A 19377-nucleotide genomic window follows, 5' to 3' on the forward strand; every position below is an offset into this window, starting at 1 on the left:
TAGAATGATGGAGGGGAAGAACTATTAGCGACAATAAAAGAAAGATGGGTTTTGAAAAAGTTTGATGACAAGATAGACGTCCGTGAGCGACAGACAAGGATAGACAGAGAAAGGGCACTGAGAGAGAGTGAGTGAGAGTGGGAGAGAGAGGGCGAGAAAGAGAGGGGGACAGGCAGCCCCTCCGCACAGCGTTCCCACACTCTACCCTGTTCCCACAGTGGCCCGGCTAATCCCGGTCTTAATTGGAAGTGAATTCCAGCGCACATGTTTCCCTGGAATGAGAGCAGAGGGACGGACGGGGAAGGCTAGGGGGAATGTTAGGGGACCGGGAGCTCTCTAACACATAGGAGATACAGCAGGCCAGAGCCGGCGGCTCTACATGTAGGAGTGCACTCTGTTAGAATAACATGCCACCGCACTGTCAACACATGGTCAAATGGCAGTGGCTAGTCACAGTTTCTCTCCCTCTCACCTCCTCGGATTCTAACTTTAAAAGCACTGAATCCATTATTCCTCTAAAAGTACCGACCCTACTCAACGTAACTCCTCACATTCCATCTACTCTGTTGACGTAGGTATTAAAGCTATTAATTTATTGCAGTTCATATGTGGTGACATTAATAAATGCATTAAGTTACTTCCCAAATCCTTTTACAAAGAGAATGATGCATATCGAGTATCAAATAGTTATATCATGGCAAAACGTTGGCGCTAGACTTTGCTGTCGACGAATCCAAGGCCTTACTGGGAAAGAGAAAGAAGAGGGGGGAGATACTGGCAGGTAAAGTAACAAAAACAAACATGACTGGCAGTTTCGTTCTTGCCTCCTTCCTTGCCCTCTCGACCAGGCAGGAACAATGTGAACAACAGAGACAGTGCATCATGTCCCACGGTAGGTAACCTGAAACAACCTCTCTCTGGAAAGTGAGAGAGAATAAGAAAAGGGGGGGGGGGCATAGGAACAAGTGGCAGAAATAAAGAAAGAGAGAGAGAGAGAGGGAGTTTGGAGAGGGTTGAACATTCTCTCAGGGTAGTTTTTCTCCTTTGTACAGGCACTATGTTGAGTTTTGTGTGAAGAAAAACACAACCCTGGTAGTTAATTGCTAGGTTTTAGTGCAGAGCAGAGACAGGTGTGTTTTCGGTGGTTTGGATACTGGATAGATTCTCAGCCTGGGGCTTAGCATGGCATCCAGCGGCCTGGGCTGACGTCAGGCAGATAGGAAAAACAAGGACATGAGAGGAGTATTCGGGTGACTAATGCATTGGCCTTGTGGAGTAATATTAGTGGAAACAATATTTGCAGCATTAAATTACCAATTTAATACTACTTCTATATATTTTTTGTAACTATTGGTGATAAAGCCCAAAAATGCTGAATGTAGTCTAATGTACTTAGAATGTATTACCGTCTGTTAGATAACATTTCCTAAAATTGGCAATTGTATTACCACTGTGATTGTACACACATTGATGTGAAATGTGCCTAGCCCAATGCTCTGTCGCTGATGACTGGGATGAATGTAGAAGAAGGACAAAACACACTCTTTGGGACTAATGACTGACCTATGGTCATGTACGTGATAGGCCTATCTGGCTTATATTATTCCCCTTACAAAAACAACACATTTCCTGTGACAGATTCTATAAATGTCCATATTTTGGACCCAAAGTTTGTTTGTTCATAACAATATTATTGTAGTCCTCCATGGTTTTGCTTTAATATGCATGTATACTTAGTGCTACCACTAGAGGGAGACATTCAAACCGTTAGCTGCAGGCGTGCGCCTCATAGTTTGGAAGAAAAGAATCAGGAAGAGAAGCCCAGTCGAAACATTTCCATAGAGTACCACAGTGTGAGTCATAATACCCATAAAACCTAGCGGTAAAACAGGGAAATGGTTCCAATTGCGTTTCCACCATTAATTTTCCCAAAGGGTATATTCTATAATGGATTAAATCGTTTCCCCCCCCCCATCAATCTACACACAATACCAAATATGGACTCATCAGACCAAAGGACAGATTTCCACCGGTCTAATGTCCATTGCTCGTGTTTCTTGGCCCAAGCAAGTCTCTTCTTCTTATTGGTGTCATTTAGTAGTGGATTCTTTACAGCAATTCGACCATGAAGTCCTGATTCATGCAGTCTCCTCTGAACAGTTGTTGAGATGTGTCTGCTACTCGAACTCTGTGAAGCATTTATTTGGGCTACAATTTCTGAGGCTGGTAACTCTAATGAACTTATCCTCTGCAGCAGAGGTAACTCTGGGTCTTCCTTTCCTGTGGCGGTCCTCATGAGAGACAGTTTCATCATAGTGCTTGATAATTTTTGCGACTGCACTTGGAGAAACTTTCAAAGTTCTCAATTTTCCGGATTAGCTGACCTTAATGTCTTAATAAAGTAATGATGGACTGTCGTTTCTCTTTGCTTATTTGAGCTGTTCTTGCCATAATATGGACTTGGTCATTTACCAAATAGGGCTATCGTCTGTATACCACCCAGTGGCGGTCAGTGCCGTTTATGATGAGGGAGGACAATATTTTTTTCATGAGCATGGCCTTATTTCTATTACAGCGTGTTGGATGACTGTCATTCATATTCCATTCGCCCTGTTCAATGTAACATCATAGTTTAGGCTACTACATGATACATGCCTTTTCCCTATACCCATCATGAGGTTGCTATAACCTAACCTATGAATGAACGTTTACAACGTAGGTGCACACAGGTCGAGAGAAAAATGTAAGATGACAGGCAGTGACACATTTAATACCGCCTTGCACACTCTTGCCTGCGTCTAGCTTATCTAGGATGTAATCCTCAGTCCAACTGTTGCAAACAAGAGTTCCTATTGGACAAATTCAGGTGTTTTTATCCCTGTTTCGTTTGCTTCCGTCTAAGAAGCCTACATCGTTGTCCCCATATTTGCTAAAGTAACGTCCTAGTCAACATAGCTAATAGCACTAATGTGTTGGTAAACCCACTACGATCATGCAGTAATGTTACAGTGTATAGTCAGTAAGCAGTTACACCGGAGGGCCCCGGTGGCAATAAATTAATAAAACCAAAAGCTTACCTTGACTTGGAAGAGTTCCAGTGTTGTGTTGGATAGTCATAGCCAGCTAGCTAACATAGCATCCCTATATTTGGTGTCCTCCGGAAATTGTCATAATTACTGTGTAAATCTATGGAAGGGGGTGAGAACAAAGAGCCTCCTAGGTTTTGTATTGAAGGCAATGTACCAAGAGGAGGACGGAAGCTAGCTGTCCTACGGATACACAATGGTGCTACCCTACAGAGTGCTGTTGGGGCTACCGTAGACCTTCATTGCAAAACACATTGTTTTAATAAATTATTTGGTGACATCAATATATTTGGTATAGTTTTATCAAAAAAATTGTCACTTTCAATGTTTTACCATTAAAAAAAAAAGGATATTCACTGAGCAGAATGGTCCTCCCCTTCCTCCTCTAAGGAGCCTCCACTGATACCACCCCTACCTTGTCATAACACAACTGACTGGCTCAAACGCATTAAGAAGGTTAGAAATTACACAAATTAACTTTTAACAAGGCACATCTGTTCATTGAAATGCATTCCAGGAGACTACCTCATGAAGCTGGTTGAGAGAATGCCAAGAGTGTGCAAAGCTGTCATCAAGGAAAATGGTGGCTACTTTGAAGAATCTCAAATATAAAATATATTTTGATTTGTTTAACACTTTTCTGGTTACTACATGATTTCATGTGTGTTATTTCATAGTTTTGATGTCTTCACTATTATTCTACAATGTAGAAAATAGTCAAAATAAAGAAAAACCCTGGTGTGTCCAAACTTTTGACTGGTACTGTAAGTATTTAGACCCTTTAGTTAATACTGTGTTGAAGCACCTTTGGCAGCGATTACAGCCTCGAGTCTTCTTGGGTATGACGCTACAAGCTTGGCACCACTGTATTTGGGGAGTTTCTCCCATTCATCTCTGCAGATCCTCTCAAGCTCTGTCAGGTTGGATGGGGATCGTCACTGCACAGCTATTTTCAGGTCTCTCCAGAGATGTTTGATCTGGTTCAAGTCCAGGCTCTGTCTGGGCCACTCAAGGACATACTATACAGTCCCAAAGCCGCTCCTGCATCATCTTGGCTGTGTGCTTAGGGGTCGTTGTCCTGTTGGAAGGTGAACCTTCGCCCCAGTCTGAGGTCCTGAGCGCTCTGGAGCAGGTTTTCATGAAGGCTCTCTCTGTTCATCTTTCCCTCAAACCTGTCTAGTCTCCCAGTCCCTGAAAAACATCCCCACAGCATGATGCTGCCACCACCATGCTTCACCGTAGGGATGGTGCCAGGTTTCCTCCAGAAGTGAAGCTTGGCATTCAGTCCAAAGAGTTCAATCTTAGATTCATCAGACCAGAGAATCTCGTTACATGCCTTTCAGTGGTGTAAAAAGTACTCAATTGTCATACAGAGTAAAAGTAAAGATACCTTCATAGAAAATAACTAAAGTAAAAGTGAAAGTCACCCAGTAAAATACTGCTTGAGTTAAAGTCTAACAGTATTTGGCTTTAAATATACTTAAGTAGCAAAAGTAAATGCAATTGCTAAAATGTACTTAAGTATCAAAAGTAAAAGTAAAAATATAAACCATTTCAAATTCCTTATTAAGCAAATTGTTTTTAAATGTAACCTTTATTTAACTAGGCAAGTCATTTAAGAACAAATTCTTATTTACAATGACAGCCTACCCCAGCCAAACCCGGACGATGCTGGGCCAATTGTGCCCCGCCCTATGGGACTCCCAATCACGGCCGGATGATATAGCCTGGTTTTGAACCAGAGACTGTAGTGATGCCTCATGCATTTAGATGCAGTGCCTTAGACCGCTGCGCCACAAAAACGACTTAAGTAGTACTTTAAAATATTTTTACTTAAGTACTTTACACCACTGGTGCCTCTTGGTAAAGGCCACTGTGTTCTTGGGGACTTTCAATGCTGCAGAAATGTTTTGGTACCCTTCCCCAGATCTGTGCCTCGACACAATCCTGTCTCGGAGTGCTACAGACAATTCCTTCGACCTCATGACTTGGTTTTTGCTTTGACATGCACTGTGAACTGTGGGACCTTATATAGACAGACGTGTGCCTTTCCAAATCATGTCCAATCAATTACATTTACCACAGGTGGACTCCAATCAAGTTGTCGAAACATCTCAAGGATGATCCATGGAAACAGGATGCACGTGAGCTCAATTTCGAGTCTCATAGCAAAGGGTCTGAATACTTATGTAAAGTAGGTATTTCAGTTTTTTATTTTTAATAAATTTGACAACATAAAAAAAATATCACTTTGTCATTATGGGGTATTGTGCGTAGATTGATGAGGAAAATGTTTTATTTAATCAATTTTAGAATAAGGCTGTAAGAGACAGGGAAAACACATGAAAAAAGTGTTTCAGGCTGCTACAAATCAGTCCACAGTGCAATATTGACACCAGGTGTTCCCAAGGAGACAGCCACTCAAAATATCTTACATGTCAACATCATTAGAGCACAGAGAAATGACCAACACAATACTAATGACACAAAATGTAGGAACATTTAAAAAGAAGGATGACTGATGTACTATATGTAGGATCATTTTAGCAATGTATACTACACAGCACAAGCAACTAACAGATGCATATCTCAGTGAAGTTACACTACCTAAAACCAGATGTCCTCTTAAAAATGCTATTCAAAGTGTTGCTTTGAATAGCATCATGAACTCCCTATACACTGAGTGTATAAAACATTAGGAACACCGTAGACTCTACAAGGTGTCGAAAGAGTTCCACAGGGGTACTAGCCCATGTTGACTTTAATGCTTCCCACAGTTGTGTCAAGTTGGCTGGATGTTCTTTGGGTGGTGGACCATTATTGATACACACAGGAAACTGTTGAGCGTGAAAAACCCAGCAGGGTTGCAGTTCTTAACACACGCAAACAGGTGCACCTGGCACCTGGCACCTACCACCATACCCTGTTTAAAGGCACTTCAATATTTTGTCTTGCCCATTCACCCTCTGAATGGTACACATGCACAATCCATGTCTCAATTGTCTCGAGGCTTAGAAATCCTTCTTTAACCTGTCTCCTTCCCTTCATCCACACTGATTGAAGTCGATTTAACAGGTGACATAAATTAGGGATCATAGCTTTCACCTAGATTCACCTGTTCAGTCTATTTCCTAATGTTTTGTACAGTCAGTGTATAATGCCCCATTATTCATTTCATGTATCCATTGCTTTTGAAACATAGCAAGAGCGAAACATGGTCGCAATTCAGTCTCCTCGCTCTCCTCCCTCCACACACACTCACACCATGTCGACCCTTGTCTTGATTGATTTTCGGTTCCCCTTTTGGAGTGGATTATAACCATCTGCAGACTCTTGAGGAACAAAAGTGTCTCCTTGGTCCCCCTCCACCACCACAACCCAGTACTTCAGAAGGATAACACAGCCAGATAAACATTCTCTTGGCCCAACTCTACCATCGCTCAGCAGAGAGAGAGAGAGAGAGAGAGAGAGAGAGAGAGAGAGAGAGAGTTAGGAGATTGAGATTGAGAGTGAGAGAGATGAGAGAGAGGAGAGAGAGAGAGAGAGAGAGAGAGACGAGAGAGAGAGAGAGAGAGAGAGGAGAGAGAGAGAGAGAGAGAGAGAGAGAGAGAGAGAGAGAGAGAGAGAGTGAGGAGAGAGAGAGAGAGAGAGAGAGAGAGAGAGAGAGTTGAGAGAGAGAGAGAGAGAGAGCGAAGAAGAAGATGATTAGGAGTAGAGAGAGAGAGAGATGAGAGAGAGAGATGAGATAGAGAGATAGAGAGAGAGTGATGGGGAAAGGTAAGAATTGATTAACAGAGTTAGCGATGAGTGTGATTGAAGTGAGAGTAGAGAGGATGAGAGATGAGAGAGAGAGAGAGAGAGAGAGAGAGAGAGAGAGAGAGAGAGAGAGATTTTTTTTTAAGTTTTTTTTTTTTACTTCAATAGACATTGTACAACTGGCAACAACAAGCTGAATTGCGAGTACAATGGACTTGCTGTTGGGCAGTCGGCTTGAGCGGATGGGCCATCGATGTAACAGCCAAGAGAAAGTCAGTCAGTCTCTTCATCAGGGCACACTGCTGTTTCAGACATTCACAGTTCCTCGGTAGTAGCCGCACCTCCATAGATATCTACCCTGCAAACAGGGCACTTCCTCAGGACATTAGGCGACGTTACCATAAGGTCCCTTTAAGGGTTTCTGCGAGACGTTATCCCATTGACTTTCTGAGAACGTTCTAGGAACATTAAAACATAACGTTAACCTCAGGACCATAATAGGGTGTTCTGTACAGGTCCCATATAACGTTATAATATGGTTGCAGTATAACGTTATAATGACGTATTTGATGTCCATTAGGGAACGTTACGAAAAGGATTCTATTTGTTATCCATGGAACTTTCAATGACCACAAGGGGACGTTTCACAATGGTCAAGAGGTCGTCGCAAGATGGTCCCAAGGGAACGTTCTCGAGGGGACCTTTGTCTAGTTCCTTGCAAGTTACCAGGACTGAGGTACATGTCAGGACCATTTTAGGACATTTTCAGGCCTTTCATTTTACTAGTCCTTAGGATGTTGTGTAATGGTCCTAAGGGAACATTCTCTGGGGGACCTTTGTCTAGTTCCCTGTAAGTTACCTGGACATCACTGAGGACTATGTCAGGACGTTCTCAGGCCTTTCATTTTACTAGTCCTTAGGACGTCGCGTGATGGTCCCAAGGGAATGTTCTCTAGGGGACCTTTGTCTAGTTCCCTGTAAGTTACCAGGATGTCACTGAGGACCATGTCAGGACCCTTTTAGGACCCAAACCATTATAGGTAAAGTAATTAAATGGTATAGGGGTTTTAAGGTAAGTAGTACGCTGTTCATCCGAAACATATTTAATCAATTACAATATGATTACGTTTGACATGATCACTTAGTATTGACTTCTCAAAATAACCACACCTGGGATTTGAACTCACAGTCTCTGGATTTGAAGTACACTGATATTTCTGCTGCGCCACAAAGTCTGAAGTATTCTCAGAAGTCCCCTACACATTGATTACCTGTAATACATCTATGTGATTAGTAAAATAGTGCCATCTGCACTGATATTTTAGTTATTAGTTTATCTGACTATAGTCTCATCATTGATTTAATTGACTTATTTCAGCAATTTGAGTTTTTTTTATAGTTGTCTAGTGTTGGTGAGGCATACTATTAATGCTGTATCGTTACTCCTGACAAATATTGTTTTTCTTAAGCATATTAACAACAGAGCTGAGATTCACTTTCAAGTGCAAAGTGTAGGAATACAGGTGAAATCAGTCATTAACACAAACAAGCTCAGAATGCTGTGAATCAAGAGGTCGTGTGTTCAAATCCCAGGTGAGGACATGTTGAAGACTAATTACTGTATAAATGAACATGTGAATTTGACATACATGATTTAATTGTGTAAGTTATGAGCACTGTGGGAGTGTCCCTAACATTGCCAACAGGCAAAGAGCTGTGAATGGATCAGTGGTTTACCAATCATGTTGATGGGCTTGGCAACAGCAATTAGGGGTGATGTGTAATGAAACTAGGGTGCCCTGGGTAGAATGCTTTTTGTTGTTGGGGAGAACATTTCTTTGCAACCATCAGGTGATGTCCCTGGAACAAACCAGGAACTAGACAAAAACCTCCAGGGGACAATGACACAACATCCCAAGAACGTTCTAAAAACGTCCTCGGGGATGTCCCTGGGACAAACCGGGAACTAGACAAAACCTCCAGGGGACCATGACACAACGTCCTGACCACTTTTCGTGACATTCCAGGGACGTCCTAACAACACGTTTTTGTTTGCAGGACCATGGCCTAAGTGTAGCACCCAGCTGGTTGAGAGTTACACGTTTTAAGTTCCTCTGCGTCCACATCACAGTGGACTTGTCATGGACCAACAACACCACCACTCTTGTCAAGATGGCACAACAGTGTCTCTACTTTCTAAAGCGGCTGAAGAAATTTGGCATGTCGCCCCGGGTGTTCTCCAAATACTACCGCTGCACCATCGAGAGCATCCTGACCGGTTGCATCACGGTCTGGTACGGAAATTTCTCCATCCACGACCACAAGGCCCTCCAGCAGGTAGTGAAGACGGCCCAGTACATCACTTGGACCCTGCTCCCAACCATCCAGGACATTTACTGGAAACGGTGCCTGAGGAAGGCAAGCAGCATCATCAAGAACCCCCTACACTCCAGACACAAGCTGTTCTCCCCTTTACCGTCGGGCATACGGTATGGTAGCATCAGGTCTGTTACCAACAAGCCAGCAGACTGCTGAACACTTGAATTGGACTGACCACCTGCTATTGATTCTCCACACCTAGGCGCACATGCACTCACTCATGCACACACACAGACGTACACACACATACACATATACATTTATGCTACACACACATCACAACTGCTGCTACCAGACTCTTACTATACTATTTAGTTTATACACTGCCCCCATCCCCCCCTTCCCCAATACATGTGTAAATATTGGACTATAAATTGTGCCTTCCTGTAAAATGTTTATTTTATTCTGCTGAGCCAGTTACTTTATGTTCATATTCTTCAATTAATTTTTTTCTTGTTTTTGTTGGATTCTCGAGAAGGAACCTTCAAATAAGCATTTCGTTGGACGATGTATACCATGTGTATCCAGTACATTCGACTAATAAAACTGGAAACTTGAATACAAAGTGAAATAAAAAATGCTACAAAAAAAACACTAAACATTTGTTCAATATTGTACAAAATATACAGGAGCTCTCTGCCTAGGCAGCCACAGCTCTGCCTTGACCTGAGACCTCTCAACCCAGTACAACTGCCCTCTCAACGGACATACTGAAACACAGAGGGCCCTATTTCCCCTGCATCACATCTGTGCGTTAAAATGACTTGCTTGGTACCTTGGCAAAAGTGTTAAATATTGGTCAATAACTCTCAATACGTTTGTGGATGAGCAAGTGTTGCCTTTGTCATTGTGAATCATTACCAATTATGGTCATTTTAGTGGATGACTGAAGCTTGGACCATGAATATCTCATTGTGTATTCATTTGGCATGCCTACAAGTGAATAAGCTCGTTTGATGGTTGCTATGGGGCGTTTTCAGATTGTTCTCGGAAATTATGCACTGTACAAACAGCCGTTTGGGGTTACATCACCACCGCTGTTTGTCCAGAAACACTCTGGGAACCAGACCTTGTCAGCTGGGATGCATGAGTCTGGTGTGGTCATGGTCTAACACCCCACTCTCAGCTGGTGCTGAGTTGACTGAGGAGCAGCAGGATGCATGGACGGACTGGGCAGTGGGTACTGAGAGACAGGGCACTTGCTGACAACTGGTGGTTCTTGGGGCATTATCCAAAAGGGTCGTGTTCAGTACGCAGAAAAAGTAATGAAATTGAGTAAAATTAGACACTGGAATGTACTGGGGGCATTGTACAACCCAGAAGGCATCCCACTGAATACAAACAAGCCAAAGGGTATGCAAAAGGCTACCTTTGCTTTACCTGAATTACTTAGTCATATTAGAACTCTGTCGTTATTTTTTTTGTTGCTATGGTGGGTGCCCTACTGAACAACTCTGGATTCTACAGTCACTCAAACAACAATTTGCACGTTGCCATTTATTTGCTCTAGTCCTGTGATTTAGCTCCTTAACATTACGTTGAAGCATTATGACGTTTGCTGGTTTTCTCCTTTTCTCCTCTGTCACCAGAGGGAGAAAACATACTCCCACACTGTGCCATAATAATATACCCCACAACTAGCCAAAAAATTTAAGGCTATAGGTTTTCATTGAGCAGACCTAAGCCATCTCTCTCAGCCATACTCGCAAAGTTTGGAATAGAAAAAAAAGTACACTTTTAGTCGGCACATCATACACTACATGACCAAAAGTATGTGGATACCTGCTCGTCGAACACCTCATTCCAAAATCATGGGCATCAAGGTCTGTGTCTGTTTGTCAATAACAGCTGTTGCGCAATCTCTAATATTAAAGAAGGTTCAAGGTTTTGCTCGCCTGAGGTAGAGTAGACCACACTATTTACCAAGAGAGTTTTCATCTATATTTTTTTTGTAGCTGTCCATTTACCATCCCAAACCGATGCTGGCACTAAGACCGCACTCAACAAGCTGTAAAAGGCCATAAATCAAATAAAAATGTTTTAATGTTATCGGTCACATACACGTATTTAGCTGATGTTACTGCGGGTGTAGAGAAATGCTTGCAACAGTGCAGTAGTATCTAACAATTCACAACAATACACACAAATCTAAAAGTAAAACAATGGAATTAAGGAATATATAATATTAGGATGAGCATTGTCGGAGTGGCATTGACTAATATACAGTGGAATACAGTATATACAGTGCCTTCAGAAAGTTTTCAGACCCCTTGACTTTTTACACATTTTGTTACGTTACAGTCTTATTCTAAAATATATAAAATACTTTTTCCCCCTCATCAATCCAAACACAATATGTACATAAGTATTCAGACCCTTTGCTATGAGACTCTAAATTGAGCTCAGGTGCATCCTGTTTCCATTGATCATCCTTGAGATGTTTCGACAACTTGATTGGAGTCCACCTGTGTTAAATTCAAATGATTGGACATGGTTTGGGAAAGGCACACACCTGTCTATATAAGGTCCCACAGTTGACAGAGCATGTCAGAGCGAAAACCAAGCCATGAGGTCAAAGGAATTGTGCGTAGAGCTCCGAGACAGGATTGTGTCGAGGCACAGATCTGGGAAAGGGTACCAAAACATTTCTGCAGCATTGAAGGTCCCCAAGAACACAGTGGCCTCAATCATTCTTAAATGGAAGAAGTTTTGGAATCACCAAGATTCTTCCTACAGCTGGCCGCCCGGCCAAACTGAGCAATCGGGGGAGAAGGAAAAAATAAGAGCACCTCCTCCCAGCTGCCCACTGCACTGAGGCTAGGAAACACTGTCACCACCGATAAATTGCGATAATTGAGAATTTCAATAAGCATTTTTCTATGGCTGGCCATGCTTTCCACCTGGCTACCCCTACCACGGTCAACAGCCTTGTGCTCCCCACAGCAACTTGCCAAGCCTTCCCCATTTCTCCTTCACCCAAATCCAGTAGCCGATGTTCTGAAAGAGCTGCAAAATCTGGACCCCTACAAATCAACCGGGCTAGCAATCTGGACCTCTCTTTCTAAAATTATCCGCCGAAATTGTTGCCACCCTATTACTAGCCTGTTCAACCTCTCTTTCGTATCGTCTGAGATCCCCAAAGATTGGATTGTCTCCCCCTCTTCAAAGGGGGAGACACTCTAGACCCAAACTGCTATAGACCTATATCTATCCTACCCTGCCTTTCTAAGGTCTTCGAAAGCCAAGTTAACAAGATCACCGACCATTTCAGATCACCGACCATTTCGAATCCCACCGACATTCTCCGCTATGCAATCTGGTTTCCGAGCTGGTCATGGGTGCACCTCAGCCATGCTCAAGGTCCTAAATGATATCATAACCGCCATCGATAAGAGACAATACTGTGCAGCTGTATTCATCGACCTGGCCAAGGCTTTCAACTCTGTCAATCACCACATTCTTATTGCCACGCCTGGTTCACCAACTACTTCTCAGACGAGTTCAGTGTGTCAAATTGGAGGGCCTGTTGTCCGGACCTCTGGCAGTCTCTATGGGGGTGCCACAGGGTTCAATCCTCGGGCCGACTCTTTTCTCTGTATATATCAATGATGTCGCTCTTGCTGCTGGTGATTCTCTGATCCACCTCTACTCAGACGACAACATTCTGTATACTTCTGGCCCTTCTTTGGACACTGTGTTAACTAACCTCCAGACGAGCTTCAATGCCATACAACTCTTCTTCCGTGGCCTCCAACTGCTCTTAAATGCAAGTAAATCTAAATGTATGCTCTTCAACCAATCGCTGCGCACACCTGCCCGCCCGTCCAGCATCACTACTCTGAACGGTTCTGACTTAGAATATGTGGACAACTACAAATACCTAGGTGTCTGGTTAGACTGTAAACTCTCCTTCCAGACTCACATTAAGCATCTCCAATCCAAAATTAAATCTAGAATCGGCTTCCTATTTCGCAACAAGCATCCTTCACTCATGCTGCCAAAACATACCCTCGTAAAAACTGACTAACCTCCCAATCCTTGACTTCGGCGATGTCATTTACAAAATAGCCTCCAACACTCTACTCAGCAAATTGGATGCAGTCTATCACAGTGTCATCTGTTTGGTCACCAAAGCCCCATATACTACCCACCACTGCGACCTGTATGCTCTCGTTGGCTGGCCCTCGCTTCATATTCATCGCCAAACCCACTGGCTCCAGGTCATCTATAGGTCTTTGCTAGGTAAAGCGCCGTCTTATCTCAGCTCACTGGTCACCATAGCAGCACCCACCCGTAGAACGCGCTCCAGTAGGTATATTTCACTGGTCACCCCCAAAGCCAATTCCTCCATTGGCCGCCTTTTCTTCCAGTTCTCTGCTGCCAATGACTGGAACGAACTGCAAAAATCTCTGAAGCTGGAGACTCATATCTCCATCACTAGCTCTAAGCACCAGCTATCAGAGCAGCTCACAGATCACTGCACCTGTACATAGCCCATCTGTAACTAACCCATCCAACTACCTAATCCCCATACTGTTATTTAAAACAATTTAATACATTTTAGAATAAAGCTGTAACGTAACAAAATGTGTAAAAAGTCAAGGGGTCTGAATACTTTCTGAATGCACTGTATATATATAGTGTATGTACTAAAGCTGCAGCTTTTCCAATGAGCCCGAAATGCAGGAGTAATTTAGTGTATCAACCCAGAGACCGTTAAGCTCAGTCTCGTCTCACATTCAGTTTACTGGACCTGTTCCCTGGGTGTGTTCATTTGTTGTTCTATTGGACTTCAAGGGTGTATCCTGGAGCCCTTTGCTCCCGTCTGCACTCTCCTCTCTGGGGCTTGGGCTCTGGCCGCTTCCCCCTAGACTCCCTCTGGGGCCCACGGAAGTCCACACCCTGGCCACCCTCTCCCATCCCGCTGGATCCCCCTTCCTGACCGCTTTCCTGTTTTCCACAGTCTACACATCACCTCACCTCTGCCATACAGGCAGAGAGAAAAATAGAGAGCGAGAGAAAGGGAGAGAGAGTCCTTTGTTGCAGTGTCCCAGCTCACTGGAGGTCTGCAAGGTCATTGACTGCAAAGTTAGCCTCTCATGCAGTACCAGTTTGGTTAGAGTGGGAGTATATAACATGAAGAATGGCATCAGAACTGATCTTTGATATATTCACTGTCTTTTGTCTTTGACAGGCAACCGTCCACAATAATTGTTTGTTATCAGCAAGAAAGAATAGCTTGGTTGTCTCTAGTCTCCCGAGCCAGACACTCAATTCAGTATTCTCAGAATACATGCTTATGAAGAAACTCTTTAAATGCTGGAGCTCAAGGCTATGGAAGTGTCTAACTGTGGTTGTTCTCTCCAAAAGCGGCTACCAGGAAATGGCACATGATATATTAGTGGTAGTGGAGTGGGCATAACTTTAGTGCTCTTTGTTTTGGCTTATCAGTCTTTCAGCAGAAACCTCATATGGTTGAGATGTAGAGGGAGGGAGGGAGGGAGGGGTGCTGAGGCGTTTCAGGGGCCCCAGCTGAGGCATTTAAGGGTGGGGGCAGAGGCTTAATAAACGAGGTGGGACGTTTTAATGGGTTACTTATGCAGAGGCAAACATATTTTGGGGTTTCCAGGGATTCAGTCTAAGGGAGCTTTTTCCATATAACTTTAAGACCATGTAAAATTTCCCAGCTGCTCTTTTTCTTACAGATTTACCGTTTGCAATAAATTTATGAGATTTTACAGAGGTAGGCATCATTCTAAGAGAAGCATAAAGGTTCAGGATATTGTTGCCATTTACTCTGGCTTTACTGGTCTATTCAACCGAGATTTCCTATCTGAGACAAACAGGTGGTCAATTTAACATAGTGGTTTAGTGTTATCCTTATAGTAGTACCCTTCTACTGAATGTCTGGTAGTCATTTTCCTATCAGTTTGAGAGAATACAGTGTCTGTGTCTATTATTGTGTGTCCAGAGGTCCATTCCATGCCAATCAAATAATTTAATAGAAGGGTGTAGACATGCAATTCATTCATTAAAAAAGACTCATTATTTTCCATATGAACCTTTCATCTCATGAATTGAATAGGAATTGAATAGACCATAACACTGGTGTCCAGTAACCAGCAGGGCTCTAAAGTTTGACCATTTAAACCAGCATTAATATTTTTCTGTGCGACCTGGAATTTTTATACGGGAACACCAGTGCGCCTAGAATTTTATATTTATAAACCATGTTGCAGGCGCTCTAAAACTACTCGTGGGCCGCTAACTATTTGTTTTACACTTTGTTCAGTCATGTTTGTTACTTCATTAGCTAGCTAACAACCTGGTAACTCTACCAGTATATCCAAACATTTGGGGCACAGAAAGAAACTAAAAGGGATAGCTTCTTCAGGAGATCAGTGGTCATTCTGTAGCAATGAATTTGGTGCACTTTGAGATAAACATTGAGAGATTCGAACATTGAGATATTAGATATTTTTCAGGTAACTTGCACCTTCCCACTTGCCACAGCAGACACTGACAGTATTCATTTACAGTTGCTACTGTGGGTCTCTCTACTCTGGAGCACATACATCTACAGTGTATTGCCAAAAACCACTCAATAAGCACTCAACTGGATGCTTCATTAAATAGTACCCGTAAAACACCAGTCTCAACGTCAACAGCGAAGAGGCGACTCCGGGATGCTGGACTTCTAGGCAGAGTTCCTCTGTCCAGTGTCTGTGTTCTTTTGCCCATCTTAATCTTTTATTTTTATTGGCCAGTCTGAGATATGGCTTTTTCTTTGCAATTCTGCCTAGAAGGCCAGCATCCCAGAGTCGCCTCTTCACTGCTGACGTTGAGACTGGTGTTTTGCGGGTACTATTTAATAAAGCTGCCAGTTGAGGACTTGTGAGGCCTCTGTTTTTCAAACTAGACACTCTAATGTACTTGTCCTCTTGCTCAGTTGTGCACCGGGGCCTCCCACTCCTATTTCTATTCTGGTTAGAGCCAGTTTGCACTGTTCTGTGAAGGGAGTAGTACACAGCGTTGTGCGAGATATTCAGTTTCTTGGAAATTTCTCGCATGGAATAGGCTTCATTTCTCAGAAAAGAGAATAGACTGACAAGTTTCAGAGGTTCTTTGTTTCTAGCCATTTTGAGCCTGTAATCGAACCTACAAATGCTTATGCTCCAGATACTCAACTAGTCTAAAGGACAGTTTTATTGCTTCTTTAATCAGAACAATAGTTGTCAGCTGTGCTAACATCATTCCAAAAGGGTTTTCTAATGATCAATTAGCCTTTTGAAATTATAAACTTTGATTAGCTAACACAACGTGCCATTAGAACACAGGAGTGATGGTTGCTGATAATGGGCCTCTGTACGCCTATGTAGATATTCCATTAAAAATCAGACGCTTACAGCTACAAGTCATTTACAACATTAACAATGTCTACACTGTCTTTCATATCAATTTGATGTTATTTTAATGTACAAAAACATTTGCTTTTCTATCACAAATAAGGACATTTCTAAGTGACCCCAATCTTTTGAATGGTAGTGTACATATGAAGTGGTTAAAACAGTATGTAAACATTAGACGTTATTGTCTCAGGTTCTTGTTTGTCTCCTTTTTCTATTCTCTTTTGATATGGCCTGTACCGTTCTTCTGGTGTCTCCATCATACACTATTCTTCTGTTGCTGTCTCTGTGTCTTGTCTGGTGTCTCTCTCCATCACCTATTCTTCTGTTGCTGTCTCTGTGTCTTGTCTGGTGTCTCTCTCTCATCACCTATTCTTCTGTTGCTGTCTCTGTGTCTTGTCTCGGTGTCTCTCTCCATCACCTATTCTTCTGTTGCTGTCTCTGTGTCTTAGTCTGGTGTCTCTCTCCATCACCTATTCTTCTGTTGCTGTCCTCTGTCTTGTCTGGTGTCTCTCTCCATCACCTATTCTTCTGTTGCTGTCTCTGTGTCTTGTTCTGGTGTCTCTTCTCCATCACCTATCTCTGTTGCTGTCTCGTGTCTTGTCTGGTGTCTCTCTCCATCACCTATTCTTCTGTTGCTGTCTCTGTGTCTTGTCTGGTGTCTCTCTCCATCACCTATCTTCTGTTGCTGTCTCTGTGTCTTGTCTGGTGTCTCTCTCCATCACCTATTCTTCTGTTGCTGTCTCTGTGTCTTGTCTGGTGTCTCTCTCCATCACCTATTCTTCTGTTGCTGTTCTCTGTGTCTCTGTCTGGTGCTTCTCTCCATCACCTATTCTTCTGTTGCTGTCTCTGTGTCTTATCTGTGTCTCTCTCCATCACCTATTCTTCTGTTGCTGTCTCTGTGTCTTGTCTGGTGTCTCTCTCCATCACCTATTCTTCTATTGCTGTCTCTGTGTCTTGTCTGGTGTCTCTCCATCATCTATTCTTCTGTTGCTGTCTCTGTGTCTTGTCTGGTGTCTCTCTCCATCACCTATTCTTCTGTTGCTGTCTCTCTGTCTTGTCTGGTGTCTCTCTCCATTACCTATTCTTCTTTTGCTGTCTCCGTGTCTTGTATGGTGTCTCTTTCCATCACCTACAGTGCCTTCTGGAAGTATTCAGACCACTTTACTTTTTTGTAAAATAACAGCCTAATTCTAAAAAAGGACCCTTTGCGATGAGACTTGAAATTGAGCTCAGGTGCATCCTGATTCCATTGATCATCCTTGAGATGTTTCTACAACTTGATTGGAGTCCACCTGTGGTAAATTAAGTTGATTGGACATGATTTGGAAAGGCACACACCTGTCTTTATAAGGTCCCACAGTTGACAGCACATGTCAGAGCAAAAACCAAGCCATGAGGATAAAATAAATTGTCCGTAGAGCTCCGAGACAGGATTGTGTCGAGGCACTGATCTGGGGAAGGGTACCAAAGAATGTCTGCAGCATTGAAGGTCCCCAAGAACACAGTGGCCTCCATCATTATCATATGGAAGAAGTTTGGAACCACCAAGACTCTTCTTAGAGCTGGCCGCCCGGCCAAACTGAGCAATCGGGGGAGAAGGGCCTTGGTCAGGGAGGTGACCAAGAACCCAATGGTCATTCTGACAGAGCTCTAGCGTTCCTCTGTGGACATGGGAGAACCTTCCAGGAGAATTATCTCTGCAGCACTCCACTAATCAGGCTTTTGTCATAGAGTGGCCAGATGGAAGCAAGTCCTCAGTAAAAGGCACATGACAGCCCGCTTGGAGTTAATGATTCATTTTGTTAGTTCTACCAGCTAATGTGAGATTTTTAGATTATATTTTTACCTTTATTTAACTAGGCAAGTCAGTTAAGAACAAATTATTAATTTAAATGACAGCCTAGGAACAGTGGGTTAACTGCCTGACAGATTTGTACCTTGTCAGCTCAGGGATTTGCAACCTTTCTAGTTACTAGTCCAACGCTCTAACCACTAGGCTACCCTGCCGCACCAACATAACATAACATTTGAGGAAACATAACTTAAGGGCCTATGTATTGGACTTGCTTGTGGCTGACACAACCAAATCCACTAATTTGAAGTATATATAGTGTATATGTCTCAGTCAGAAAAACGTTCTCTCATCACTTCGGTCTCAGCTAGCTAGCCAGCCGGTAGCTAACCAAGCTAGCTACAGAAACGAAACGCATCAAATACACTCGCTGGAAATAAAAACGTTTTCCTAATATCATGACTTATATCAACATCCTTAGCTTGCCCATTCACAATATACTGTTAAATAACTCTGACTGACACCCAATATCGTTAGGATGCTGAGCACTAACACTAGCTTATTAGCATTAACCATTCCTTATGCTGAGGAAGACTGGCTAATAAGCTACCACCAACCCTGCACAAACCTGTAGTTTGGCTAACTCTGCTGCTGAACTTTCCCTTTCTGTCTGTTCTGCCCCCTCCAATGTCATTCACTGCTGCCTCAACCTGCTCAACCTGCTTGTTTTTTTGGCCACTTTTTCAGAAGTTCGGGAATATCTATATTTGCTCTGTGCTATGCCGTAGACTTTGACTGAGTGACAGGTGTTTTGCTGAGTGATGTCATTGACATCGAACAGGTGCTGTAGGGGTGGAGGAGGGGTACAGGGATGTGAGCAGTCCACTGAGTTGTGATATCTCGACCAATCACAGAAGGCACCGGGTCACTCCAGGGGCTACTTGCAATACCTGCT

The sequence above is a fragment of the Salvelinus sp. IW2-2015 genome, linkage group LG18 (assembly GCF_002910315.2).
Source record: "Salvelinus sp. IW2-2015 linkage group LG18, ASM291031v2, whole genome shotgun sequence".
Taxonomy (NCBI): domain Eukaryota; kingdom Metazoa; phylum Chordata; class Actinopteri; order Salmoniformes; family Salmonidae; genus Salvelinus; species Salvelinus sp. IW2-2015.